This window comes from Dasypus novemcinctus, chromosome 3 (genome assembly GCF_030445035.2).
Source record: "Dasypus novemcinctus isolate mDasNov1 chromosome 3, mDasNov1.1.hap2, whole genome shotgun sequence".
Classification (NCBI taxonomy): domain Eukaryota; kingdom Metazoa; phylum Chordata; class Mammalia; order Cingulata; family Dasypodidae; genus Dasypus; species Dasypus novemcinctus.
In genome coordinates this window covers 11,585,586-11,599,896 of record NC_080675.1, presented here as the reverse complement: position 1 = coordinate 11,599,896, position 14,311 = coordinate 11,585,586, and the positions used below count along the sequence as shown (strand labels likewise).

Genomic DNA, 14,311 nt, shown 5'->3' with positions numbered 1-14,311 from the left:
GGGGACACCCCTGCGTGACAGGGCACTCCTTGCATGCATCAGCACTGCACGTGGGCCAGTTCCACAAGGGTCAAGGAGGCCCGGGGTCTGAACTGCAGACCTCCCATGTAGTAGACGGACGCCCTAACCACTGGGCCAAGTCCACTTCTCCCGGAGCATTTAAAATGCGGGGAGGGATTCCACATATGAGGCCCACATGGCTGCAACCAGTACGTGGAGGGCACCCCAAATGTTGCTGCCACCAGGACATGGCAGCCATAGCCCCGAGCCGGACCCCGCCATGCCTGTGGCTCGTGAGCTAGTTAGCGTCTCCGCAGCTCAGCTCCCCATCTGGAAAATTGGCTGGCTACAGGCCTTAAGTGAGTGTGAATGCTTGCGTGTCCCACCCCTTTGCCATCGGAAGGCAACGTCTTCTGATCTCAGAGGAACAGCCACAGCCTGATCCAATTCAACCGCGTGACGTGCTCAGCCACGTCAGGGTGCTCTCGGTGTCTAGCGAGGCCCCGGGGGGCTGCAGCTGATAGGACAGCCACTGTCTGCCCTGTGCAGGCACACACAGCTGCACTGAGCCTGCACCACGTCCCTGCCAGGTAGGCATCACTGTCCCTACGTGACAGCTGGAGCAGCCGAGGCTGTGAAAGGGAAAGAGTAGCACGCGTGTGCTGGGTTTTCCTGCCCATCGACTCCTCCCTGCCTCTGATGCAAGCATGCTGACTTCTTTTTTAGGAGCGGCCTCTTCCCCAGGCTGGGCTGGCCGGTGGGACTGTCAATTGAGGTGATCCCCTCCCCTTGCCAGGAGACGAGCCCTGACCCAGCTTAGCCCATCGGAGGCTCTGTCTCTCTTCCCGGAGTTTCTCTCTTGAGTGTGGAGACCAAAGTGCTGGGAGTGGCTAAAGATGGCTTCCTCTGGGGAAGAGGGCAGGGTTGTGTACTTGGGAGATCATCGCGTCAGTTCCTGCCTCTGGGACCCGCCCTGCCCACCACCCTCACCCCCGCCCCCAAGCAGCCTTATCCTGCCCTTGGAGCGTGGTCCTTTCCTTCCCTTTCAATTCTGAGACCCTCTTGGGGCTGCCCTTGACTGCATAAATTAGCCAGATTGATTTCTGTTGCTTGCATCCCCAGAACTCTGAGGGACACAGGAAGTGGCTCTTGGGGCCACCCAGATGAGAAGTGGCAGAGTCAAGACGCACCCCCCAGGCCAATGCTCTTCCCACTACAACCCGCGGCTGGCATGGGTGGCCCTGCTCTGGGGGGAGAGCCTTCCACATGGGGGGGGCACAGCATTAGCAGAGGCCCAGGGATGGGGGTACATACGACCTCCGTGTCTCAGAGCCGGCGTGGAGGCCCCCGACAGAGGCCGGCTGTGGAAACAGAAAGCCTTACACGGCGATGCGCCCTCTTTTAAGTAATTAGTGGAATATCTTTATTGCTCCTGCCGGCAAACTAGTTTGCCTTCCGAGTCCTCCCTTCGACATACATTTTCCAAAGAAAAAAATTAAAGGAGGCCTCCTTGAAATATGATTCCCATTTCACTTAAGGATGGTGAAATATTGACTAAACTGTAAGATCCACTCCCACGCTTCCTGCAAGGAACTGAGGTGGAGTAGACTAGAAAGAACTCCAGCCTGGCTTTTAGGCTTGCCCCTGCCCCTCAGCAGTTGAGTGGCCTTGGGCAAGTCCCGCAGACTTTCTCATCCTCAGTGCGAATTGGACCAGAAGAGGGCTGTGGCCCAAGAATAGGCTTCAGAGTTAGAGTAATTCTGGCTCGTGCTCTCACCCTTTCATTTAATTCACTCACTGCCTGACCCAGACCCATTTCCTTCAACTGTGAATCTCGCTTCCCTAATCTGCAAAAAAAGCTGCCAACAGTGAGATTCACACCACATGGCTCATAGATGGGTTGTGAATGAAATGAGCTCTGCCTGAGAACCTGGCCCATAGTGTGGCGGAGCCTTTGCTAGGCAACCGTTTGGTTTCCCATTGCCGCCCCTTTGCAGTTCCGTGGCTCTCAGCTCCTTCCAGTTGACAGACCATCAGCCCGAGGCAGGTCCAGGGCAGGTCAGCGATTCTCATACCAGCCGGGAACAGATGGCCACACACACCTATTCCCAGCCCCTTTCTTCCTTGCCTACCCCCTCCCACGGAAGCTCGGATTGCTACATAGTTGTGTTCCCAGACTCCCTTGCAGCTACCAGTGGCCATGTGACCTAGGTCATCTCTTTGGCCCCTACGGTGCTCTAGGAAAGATTTTCCTTCCTGAGAAAAGTGGGAGGCTGTGGATAAGGCACCTTTTCTTCCTGTCTTTGGATGTTGTCATGTGAGGATGCTACGTGCAGAGCTGAGGCAACAGCTGATTTTGTGGGGCTGGTGCTCAGAGACCCCCAGCTTGAAGTTCAAGCTCTGTGTTTTGTGTTTTGTAAGTGAAGTTTTGTGTTTTGTAAGTGAAGTCTCGGAACAGTGGAGCCTGCCCCGGGAGCTTGAAGCCCTAGCTCATGCATAACCCTGCTTCCCACGACCTCCCCACCTCCCCAGGAGGGGTTCTTGGCCACCAGCCTCCCACCTCTTGGATCCCCAGGCCCTACTGAGCCTCCTCCTCCCCACCCTGGCCATCGTTGTCCTCCACCTCCGAGGGAGTCTGTCGCAGGTGCCGGGAAAGGCCGGGGCTGGGCATGGTGTCATGGGACACGGCATGGCAGCTGTCCCCATTCTGAGCTGGCAGGGCCATAGAGCTTTCAGCAGGTGACTGGTAGGAAAGCCTCTTGCCCCCCTCCAATGCAGGTATTATGTCTGTTGGGGGAGGTTGCAGTCCCCTGGGGGGAGGTGGAGTTCACTTCTAGCAGGCCACTAGCAAGGGGAGATGGGGAGATAATTTCTGGCCCCATGGAAGGGGGCTGGCAGTAAGTGAGCCAGGGCCCAGTGCCCTCATGCAGAAGCATGGCATTACAGAGCCCGTCGAACCCTTCAACACGCCAAGAAAGAGCCTGAGGAAGACAGGAAAAAGTTTTATATTTAAGTTCCTTTGATGGTACTTTCTCCTGCTTTTTAGATAAGCACCTGCAATTTTTATTTCGCACAGAACCCTGCAAACTCAGAGGCTGGCTCTGACTGTGAGGCAACACACCTGGAAATCAAAAGCCAACAGTCTGGAGGTGGCTGAGCCAAAGGCTAGGAAGAAGCTGGACTCTTGATTGTTGAGCTGGTGAAACCAACCCTGAGCCTCCCTGCAGACCTGCTGCTGCTGAGATGATTGGCATCGTCCCTGCTGAAGCCTCTGTCAATTAGGTATCATGTTACTTGCAGCCCAAAGCATTCTTAACGCAGCGCCATTTTACACTTTACTTTCAGGATGATGTATTAGACCCCTCAAGACTAGCTGATCGATGGCGCAGGGGACAGCAGTGGGCACGTTTCTTACTGACACTTTGAAAAGTGACAGCCCCTTTCATGTCACCAGTGGTTAGCTTTGGACCTTTCATTAATAGCAATTGTAATTTCCTTACTCATTTTACAGGACCGTCTTGTTTGATTCTCACATCATTGTTATTTTCCTTACTTTCTGTATGTGGAATCTGTGACTCAGAGAGGCAAAGTAAGTTGTTTAAGGTCACACAGCTCAAATCACATAATCTCACGTGGAAGAATCATTTGTTCCTTTACCGTTCTCTTCCATTGTCTTGTACCTTCTGGAATTACTTTTGCTCTTTTTGCTCATGCCAGGAGTGAGGGTCTTGCTCTGATACCCCACGGCCAACTTGTGCCCATACTGGTCAAACTCCAGAGGGCGGGTGCTGGCACAGCTGCAGCCAAGGCAGAGAGCCCCCTGCTGGACCCTGGAGCTCCCTTTCTCCCCCACATATTTTTCCAGGACTCCCCGCTTCCTGTCTGCCCAGGCTCCCCTTTGCTGATGGTGCCCTCCCGGCACCCCTGCCGCGGGCCGCTCCTCCAGCCTCGGTCAGAAGCGCAGCCCTCTCGAGCGTTTGGGGGAGGCCGGGCAGCTGTTAATGGTGATAGCCATAACTACAGCCAATTTTCTATAATTGGGGGCATTTGCCAGGGAATGCCTGCCTGTCGCAGCCCCTCCTTCGTGCTGCCTTTGATCTCGACCAGTCGCAGGGAGACACAAAATACTGTTGTCATCCTCAATTGCTCCAAGAGGCGCAGTGGCCTTGACCTTGCCAGCAGGCATCCCAGCCCACACGAGGCAGCAGCAGCCACGGAGGGAGTGGCCAAGGCCAGTCCCCAGGCCCATTCCTGGGCAGGGGGGGGGGGGGGTTCTGGAAACCCACCTGATATTCTGTTCAAAAATGAGACTCCAGAGCTGAGGGCTGGGGGAAACGTGCGAGCAAACCACAGCAAGCACGGGGGTGCTCACTGCCTCCTCGGCAAGGCGGCATTCTCTCCATTTTACAGAAGAAGAAAGCGAGGCGCCGAGATCGTCGTAGAGCAGGCCAGCCTCAGGTTCGCCCGGCGTGCGCCGAGCTCCTTGCGTGCTGCACGGCTCCCTGGAGCTGTGGCTGAGATGCCAGCTCCGTCTTCCCGACGAGGCTGTCCTTGGGGACAGGAATCTGCTCTGGTTCAATTCCTTAACCTCCCACCGCCACCGGCAGAGCTGGGCATGGGGTCCAGGGCAGCTTCAGGTTGGCGAGCTCGAGAGCAGGGCTTGGTCCTCTCCCTTCTTCCGTTATGCCCACTCCCTGGTGACCTCAGCCAGCTCTTGGCTTTAATACATCATCTACACACTGAGGACTCCCAAATTAATGCCCCCAGATCCAACAGCCTCCTGGGTAGCGCCACTCGATGTCTAAGCGGTGGCCCTCGATCAACACGTCCACAATCCACCTCCTTATTTTCCCTCCCAAACTGGCTCTTCCCACAGACGCCCGGGTCCTAGATCCGGGTAGTCCATCCTCCCAGCTGCGCAGGCCCCAAACCGCGTGGTCCTTCTCGCCTCTTTTATTTCTCTTGCTCTCCACTTCCACTCCATCAGGACGTTCTGTTGGTTTTACCTTTGGAAACATCCTCAACCCAGCCATTGCTCCCCGCCGTCCCTGCCAGCGCTGTCTCTCACGGGGATTTTTGCCGCCACTTCCCGACGAGTCCCTGTGCCTGCCCCTGCCCCGCTGCGGGTCTGTGCTCAGCCCGGCAGCCAGAGTGACCCGGTAACACTTAATTCACGTGACGTCGCCTTTCTGTTCCAACCCTGCAGGAGCGGCTCCTCTCCCAGCGTGACGGACTGAGGCCTTGGATGGAGGTCCTGGCATCCCTGAAAGGCGACGGCTAGTCGGTGGTGGTGGTGGTGGCGGCGAGAGAAGAAGAGCAGAGGGTCAGGGAACAGAGAACATCATTTTTCCCAGGCCAGGATGGATGTAAAATAAAATAACTGCTTCAGGAAGGACTGAGTGCCAATGGAGAAGGGGGTATTTCCTCTCCAGCACCCCAAATTACCACCCAAATTCATGAGGGGGCGACGATGCGAACAGAAAGTGCCTCCGGCTGGCTCCTCGCAAGCCTCCTGCGTGGGTCGTTGCCCTGTCCTGCGGGCTCTGGCCACCTCTCCTCCAGGCCCTTGGGAAAGCTCATTGTCTAGAGGTCTAAGCACCCTTGATGGACTCCTAGCCGGTCAGCACCAGAGGCGGCCCAGGGAAGGTGGAGACCAACTCCCCAGTTTACAGGCGGGGAGACTGAGGCGCAGAGGGGGAAGGCGGCTCCGCAGCAAAAGGACACCATCGGGGCTTGAGCCAGGTCCTCGCATTCCCAGCTGCGGCTTCTCACCCCCACGCGCACTGGCCCTGGCCTCGAGAGGGCTGCAGCTGGCAGGGGACATCCGGCACCTCCGGCATCTGTGCCCTCGAGACCCCTGAGGTCTGGGAGGAGCTGAGCACTTTCAGCAAGGGAGGACGTTTCCTAACTCATGTTAAGTCTTTCAGACCCATAGATAGAAAGAAAAACATAGGGAGCACTGTGTGGTGCCCCACTTGGCTGGAGATATGAAATAATAGAACTAGAAGGCCCCTCTGCACCCTCCTTGGTTTCACACTTGTCCCTCCCTCTGCAGGGGTAAGCTCTGGCCAGAAGGTGGTACTTAGTGTTCCCGCGAATGTCTGCACACTTTATGCCCCTCAGCAACACAGAGTTTTGTTTCATGCCTTGTAAACTCTATGTAAATGCAATATATCCTTCTTCAAACTACTTCAATGTAGTTCTTTTTTTCCCCTTTAGGTACCGAGGGCTGGGGATTGACCACGGACCCACGTATGTGGGAAGTCAGCCCTCAACCACTGAGCCACATCAGCTCCTTCAGTGTAGGTTTTTTGTTTTACAGATTTATTTTATTTATTTATTCCCTCCCCCCCCCCCCATTTGTCTGCTCTCTGTGTCCATTCACTGTGTGTTCTTCTGCGTCTGCCTGTGTGGTCAGGCAGCACTGGGAAACTGTGTCTCTTTTTGTTGCGTCACCTTGCTGCGTCAGCTCTCTGTGTGCGGCGCCGCTCCTGGGCAGGCTGTGCTTTTTTCACGCGGGGCACCCCTGTGTGGCACGGCACTCATTGCATGCGGCAGCACTACGCGGGCCAGATCACCACGTGGGTCAGCAAGCCTTGGGTTTGAACCCTGGCCCTCCATTTGGTAAGCAGACCCTTTATCAGTTGAGCCACGTCCGCTTCCCTTCAATGAAGTTTTATTTCGCTCAACTTTATTCTTTGTGTGATTAATTCAAAACAGTTTTTTCCTGTCCCTTTAGTTGTCTCCAGGTTTTTGCTTCTATAAACAATGCTGCGATGAACATCGCGACGCGTGCCCCTTGCGCCTGCAGGAAGCTTCTTTTTTAAACAGATATTTTTATAAGCTTAATGTGGGAGCAGATGAAAGCTCCCATCTCCCTCCGGGCCTGGGTGAAACTAAGGGTGGGGGTAGGTGGCCCCAAAGGTCCCTTTGGGTTCTAACCTTTCTGTGTTTCTCTAAACATGTGCTTTATGAAATCCCTTTGCTGACCCCCCACGACCCAGAGCCCCGGTTCTCAAAGTGGGCTCCGGCAGCAGGAGCCGCCTCTGGAAACTTGTTAGAAACGCCACCTCCTGGGCCCCAGGCGAGACCTACCACCGGAGGAGAGACTCAGCCCTTCCACGTTCCAGCAAGCCTCCGGGTGATTCTGCTGTGCCCAGGTTTGAGAGTCACGGCCCTCCAGAGGCAGGTTCCAATCCCCTGGCCTGAAATTCGAGGTCTTTCGAGTGCCTGTGTCCTTGGGCGTCTCACACCCGTGCGCCAGTACAAAGCCGCTGTGGTCAGCGGAATAACAGGGGCCCTTGCGGTGGGCCCTGGGAGCACAGGGCAGGGGTTTCTTTTGGATTGGATGTCGGGAAAGCTTCCAGGAAGAGGTGCTTAGTTGGAACCCTGAGTCTATCTCCTATGCCTGCCAGGTGCTTCCTGGATTCAGAGAGCAGTGCCTGCAGCGCTGTCCCTGGGCCAGCATGTCCACTGAGGGCTGACACTCCCCCAGGGTGTGACTCGGCTCTGGGGCAAGCCCAGGCTCACGCCACCAACCTTTCCCGAGTTCTTCCCAGGCCGCACGGGGCCAGCCCGAGGATGCAGCCCGAGATTCACATCCTCCTTCCCATGCCATTAGGAAATGCATACTCGGGGCGGGGGGTGGCGGGGTTCTGGGGGTGCAGGCAGACAAGGTGCACATGCAGGCTCCCTGGGCGGCAACCCAGCGATTGCTACCATTCATTATGGCAGGGGCCCTTAACCTTTTTTCCCCACAGACCCCTTTGCCGGTCAGATGAAAGGAATTCCACTGTAATTTATTGCATATATTCCTAAGTGAAGGAAATGCTAGATTTCAGTTAGAGGTCAGAGAAAATAAAGACAATAAGTTGGGTTTTTTTTCAGCTCAAGCTTACAGACCCCCTGAACTCTTTCTACTGATCCCTTGGGGGTCCATGGACCCCTGGTTAAGAACCCCTGCCTTATGGAATAATAAATGCCTGCCCCTGCTTCTTCTTCGCCCACCGGCACAAGCTGAAAAGATGCAAATCATTTTTAATATTAGTCTGAACTAAGGCAGACCCACATTCAACTGCAACCGGCCTCAAGCAGCAGCAGCTCAGCTCCACCCCACCCCTGACCCCCACTTTTCAGACTCTAGGCTCTTCCATGGCAGGTGCCCTTATCCCCGATTTACAGACCCCGGAAGGTGAGGCCATTCGCTCATAGTACAGCCAGCGCCGGGCAGAGCCAGCACTCTGAGCCCGGTTTGTCTGTCACCAAAGCACCTGTTCTTAGCCATCGCAACAGCACCCCAGGAGTCTTGGAAAGCGTGCGGGACCCCGGGGCAGTCACGGACTGATTTCCTTCTTTCCTGGCTAGTCCAGGGCTCACCTCTCCTCTTCTGGCCAAGCCGCCAGCAAGACCTGATGTGACCGCTGGTGGCCGTGGTCTGTCCTGTCCCTCCCCCCATGTGCAGCCCCTGTGCACCGCTGCACTCTGAGAACACACCCAGAGACCTTTGCACCCCACTCTGCAAAGTTATTTGCCAAGAAACTTTTTGCGTCTTTCTCATCCACTTGCCAGAGGCTTCTGTGTACAGGGCCTTGCACTCTACTGTGCTGTTTCCTCGTAGAGGCCAAGGCGATTTTTATGCTTGTTTTCCCCTTCTCTGTCACTGTCCTCTATTACTTCTATGACCATTTCCTCCTTCCTTCTTTATAGTTCTATATCTTTATAACTGTGCCTACACCTATATTTATAGGTACGTGTAGGTGTAATTCCCCTCCCTTCGGAAAGCATTTCAAGAGAAGGCTGGGATCTAAAGCTGTTTATCCACCTAAGACAGGGGTTCTTCACTTTGTTTGTTCCACGGACCCCCTTGCCAGTCAGGTGAAAACCACGGACCCCTTACTAAGTGCACACTATACTGTGTATTAGTTAATATATATATCACATCTGCACCAACACATCCCCACAAGAATAATGCTTTTTTTGAATTTTAATTCAAGCTCATGGACCCCTCATGACAACCCCCTGACCTAAGACCTCAAAAATAAGCCAGAGCAAGCGGGTCGAATTTAATACAAAGTTTCCAAAAATCAAATTCCAGCCCCGGGCATGTGTGAAGGAAATCCAAGCTCTCACTCTCAGGCTGTGGGGCCTCAAGTCCGCAAGGCTCACCAGCTCTGGGCAAAGTAACTTCACCTCTTGTCCCTCTGGGAAGGGAGATGGTTCAATGTAGTGGGAACGACATGGGCTTGGCCATCAGAAGAACTGGGGTTCAAATTCCGGCTCTACCGGCTTCTTGGGCAAGCTCCTCACCACCCATCTTCCCCTGTAAATACTAATAATAACGGCGAGCTTTAGCTGGGAAAGTGCTTGGGAGGATTAAAAAGTCATGAAGTTGACAAAAGGTCTCACACAGCGCTAGACACGCAGTTGGCACTCAGCCCCCTGTGCGGACTGTGGGTAGATGTTTGTGAGATGGGGCGTGTGGGCAGCATTTGGCAACTACACGAAGCAGCGTGCTCCGGGCTCCCTCTTTGCAGCCTGGGGCATGTTCTCTTGCAAAGGCCCCCAGAGAGGGCTCCAGGCAGGGACGTGCTGAGAAAATGTGCTTTTATGGACAAACACCAGCTTCCACCCAATCACAGTCCAGAGGCAGCACTTTCTCCAAGGCTGGCATGACAGCCTGTGGAGTCCACAGCTTCCTTGCTTCAGTTTTTTTCCCTTTCTTTTCCACCAAACAAATGGCTGGTTACTTGGCATTTCCTTGGTGCCTGGGGCAGGGGCGGAGAGGATATGACTTTCAAGTGAATCAGTTTCTCCAGGTGGGTGGGATGAGGGCACAGATTAAGTCGTTCAGTTGTCAAATAGCATCTATTTATTGAGCTCCTACTGTGTACCCAATGCTGCATAATTAAGAAGAGGAAGCCCCCGTTCTCCTGGAGTTTCCATTCTCCTCTGGGAAGCTGAACCAACAGATAAGTAAATGGCAATAAAAGATCAGGTGGCAAGAGGTGCTATGAAGAAATAGAAAGCAGTGCAAGAAGATGGAGAGGAATGAAGGGAAGGGGTAGGGGTACTTTCCGGAAGACCTCTCTGAAGAAGTAACATTTGAACAGAGACTTCTGAATGAGGGCATGGATCATGTTACTGTTTGGAGGAAAAGCTTTTCTGGCAGAAGTAACAGCAAATGTTCTGAGGGGGTGTGTTAGTCAGCTATTGCCACAATATTGCTGTGTAACAAACATTCCCAAACTCAGTTCTGGTTGGGCCACAGTTGGGATGGAGGAGGGGAGAGGAATTCAGGGGATGTGAACTCCCAGAAATTTACCCCAGAGTAGGCTTTGGGAAAAGGGAGATTCCAGGAGGATGCCCAGATTTCTCCTTCAGAAAGGAAGAAGGTTTCATGCAGGCCTCAGAGAAATGGAGAGGGAATGGGGCATCTAGAAATACCTGGAAAGGGGAGATGCTGCTTTTGAGGAAGCAGAGCTGGGATAATGGCATGAGACTGGGAAAAGCTTGGCCGGAGGCCACAGAACAGCTTCTTAGCAACCCCTTCTTACCAGGCCCACGGGGGGGCACTGAGTCATCCTGCACAAGTTCCTTTCAGTTCCTTCTTGTCTAGCTATGACAACCTGGGAAAAACAGTCCTAAACTTTGGACCTCTTTTCAGCTGTTTACACAGGTTTGTAGAGGAAGCCAAGGGCCCCTCCCTCAAGGTTCACCAACCCCCACTCCTCACCCCCTCGCTCCCAGTCCCCCAACTCCCTCCCCCCTGCAAAGGGCTCCTGCCCAGAAGGGGCCACCCTCTCTTCTAGTGCCTGCTAGGCATTTGCACTCCAGGAAGTAGCCTACAGATTCTGAGAGATAGCCCGTATTTGTGGAATATTTACTGGCCACACCTGCCCCGGGAATATTTATAAGCCTCAATGATAGGGCCAGAAAGCTCCAGATCAGGCTCCAGCATCCACAGATTTGCTCCTCAGTCCCTCCCTCCCCACTAGTGGGAACCGAGCCCTGTGCAGCCCAGGGGTATGGAGCACAAAGATTTGGGCAGGACTTTGCCCAGGCTGGGTCACCTACTTGGGCCCCTCAGCAAGTGCCTACTTCCCACTGGTGGACATTTTTCTCCTCTCTAAATTGGCCATGGGATTTTTAGACTGCAAAGATCAAAGGGAACGAGGGACAGAGCTGGAGCCACTATCAAGTGCCGGTGCGGGTGATGGAAACCTGCAGAGAGCTCAGCTTTCTCTCACTGTTAGAAAGAAAGCTGCACTTGTAAGAAAACAAAAGCTCACCCGATTGTGGAGGAGAAAAGAATTTTATTAACCATCTTGCAAGAAGGAGCATGACCTGGATAAAATGGCCTGCACGCCAAACAACAAGAAACACTGACATTTATACCCTAAACCTAACACACGGGTCCCTCCCCTGTTCCCCATTGATTGGGTACTTCATGGGTTACAGCCTATCCGAGAGGTCTAAGTTCCCCTGTTCCCTTCTCAGTCCCGGTTCCCTCCCTCTCTACACCCCAGGAGGGCTGGGCAGTTCATTGCCCCTTTCACTCTTGGCGTGCTTTTCAAATTTGGTGCTACTTTCACTATTAGCCCCACCCCCACTTCTTACCATTGGCCCTTCTCGCTTTGACCCCGCCTCCACTTCTCACCATTGGCCCTTCTCGCTTCGATCCTGCCCTCACTTCTCACCACTGGCCCCCCTCATTTTGGTGCCACTTTTCAAATTCCCCTTTCCCTCCATCCTCCAACAGTAGAGCCAGTAGAGCCAGCTCTGGCTTCCCCTTTTTGAAAATTAAACTTAACCCTTTCCTGCATCACTATCTCAAGGCACTGCTTGGGTCGGTGTGGACGGCTTCTGGCCTGTTTGTGGGGGTGGGCCCCCAGCCCATGCAAGGAGGTGTCCTAGGGACTCGCCTGGCTCAGGAGCCATGCCAGCAGTGCAGCCCCTCTGCCCACAGGGCGCTGGGTCAGTGTAAGCCACACCCCTCACCCACAAAGTTTCATGAAGCACCCACTGCATGCCAGTGCTGGGACCTGCATCTCACCTGCCAGCCTCAAACACCCTGAGAGGTGGATATCACACACGAAATGCCTTGTCCAGACTCCGGCAGCTGGTACACAGCTGGCTAGGGTTTGAACATGTTCCCCTGTGCCCCCCACTCCCCTGGCAACACAGCAACCCCTCCTGAGCCACAGTGAGAAGGACAACTGTCGTTCTTATTGTTTCCCTGTATTTGATGCATCTTTTTATTCTGGATGCTTTTAAGATGATCTCTCTGATTTTCAGACATTTGAGTATGATGTCAGTTTCTTCATGTATTTCCTGCTTGGTATTAAAAGTTTTTTGCACCCAAAGTTTGTTGGAAATTTGAAAAATGTTTGACCATTATTTCTTCATGAGTTTTTTCTGTTCCTATGAAGTACGCAGGTTTCACATACGTTAATCACAAATCACTGAGACTTGCATCACTGTTTTTGTTAATTTTTTAAAATATTGCTTTCTCAGTTTGGGTAATTTCTATTGTGCTGTCTTCAAGTTCACTGATCATTTATTCTGTCATGTCTAATCTACTTCAAAGGCCCATCCAATAATTTTTTACAGCTTTATGGAGATATAGTTGACATATACTATATTAACATATTTAAAGTACTTTGAGAAGTTTCGACATACATATACATCTATGGAAACATCGCCATTCTCAAGACAATGGATATATTCATCACCCAAGAGGCTCTTCATGCCACTTTGAAACCTACCCCTCCCTCTCTCACCCTCCATCCCCAAGTAACCACTGATCTGCTTTCAGTCACTGTAGATTGGTTTGCATTTTCTAGAATTGTAGTAATTGGAATCATCGAGTTTGCACTCTTGGTTTGGTCTAGCTTCTTCCTTAGAACCTGACTGCTTTGAGATTCATCCATGTTGGTGTGGGTGTCACTAACATATTCCTTTTCATTGCTGAGTAGTATTCCCTTCCACGGATATGTCACAGTTTATCCTTTCCCTTGCTGATGATGGACACTGTGTGGTGTCCAGGGTTTTTTTTAAATGTATAATATTTTATTCTGTAAATGTACACTCATTTCACCAGCTCTGTATTTTATAACTTTTAAGTTGTTTGAAATCTTTCCTTACCATAAATGGATTTTTATTAATTTCCTAACTTCCTTTTCCTTCCTTCCTTCCTTCCTTCCTTCCTTCCTTCCTTCCTTCCTTCCTTCCTTCCTTCCTTCCTTCCTTCCTTCCTTCCTTCCTTCCTTCCTTCCTCTCTTTCTTACTTTCTATTATTATTATTACTTTAAAAGAAGCTTTAGATGAACATAAAAGTTACTTTGAAAATATAGGGGATTCTCATATACCTCAATCCCTCCTCTCCCACCTTTTCCTGTTGTGGGCTTTCACAAATGAAACTCCTATGAACATTCATGGTTAGGTATTTTATGGAACAGTGTTTCCATTTCTTTTGTGTAAATATCTAGGAGTGGATCAGATGGCTCATATGTAAATGTGTGTCTAACTTTATAAGAACCTGCCAAACTGCTTCCCACGGTGGCTGCACCGTCTGACATCCCCCCAGCACGAGAGTTCCAGCCACACGGCATCCTTGCCTTTAGTTGGTGTGGTCCGTCTTTTAGATGGAATGAAAGGTACTGGGGATGATAAATGTGTAGATAAATATAAAAGAGAGTGTTCTTTTTAAAACCCCTTTAAAAGAAAATTGACAACGTAAGGTAAAATACTAACAGGATACTGTGGGGTTTATAGCATAGATAGAAGTAACGTGCCTGACAAATGGGCACACAGGCCAGGTGAGGGTAAGTGGAAGCCCCCGGTGCAAGATTCTTACACAGCACATGAACTAGTGCAGTGTCACTGGAAGGTAGACCATGAGAAGTTAAACACGTGTACAAGAAACCCTAAAGCAACCACCAAGACCACAAAACAAAGAGGTATAGCCAATCAGCCAACAAAAGAGATCAAATGGAATAATAAAAAATAGCCAAAAGAAGGCAGAAAAGAAGGGAAAAGAGCACAAAGAACAAAGTGGACACAACCAACCCACAGGACTCAGATGACATTTCAAGAAAACTTTCCCCAAAACAGCAGAATACACACTTTTCAAATGCACACAAAACACGTACCAAGACAGACCACATTCTGAACCATAGAATGATTCTCAGTAAACATAGAAGGATTCCAGTTGGACACGTTTGCTCTGTGCTCACAATGGAATTAAATTAGAAATCAATACCCTCTCCCCAAATCTGGAAAATCTCCAAATATTTAAAACTAAATAACACAC

General features: G+C 51.9%; 1 long non-coding RNA gene across 1 annotated transcript; it reads left to right on the top strand.

Annotated features, from left to right (window-relative positions):
* The first annotated feature begins 2,683 nt into the window (after window positions 1–2,683).
* Window positions 2,684–6,189, top strand: LOC111766366 (uncharacterized). The gene is made up of 2 exons (XR_009184459.2): window positions 2,684–3,282; window positions 5,207–6,189. It is a non-coding gene; the product is annotated as an uncharacterized lncRNA (long non-coding RNA).
* The last annotated feature ends 8,122 nt before the right edge of the window (window positions 6,190–14,311 follow it).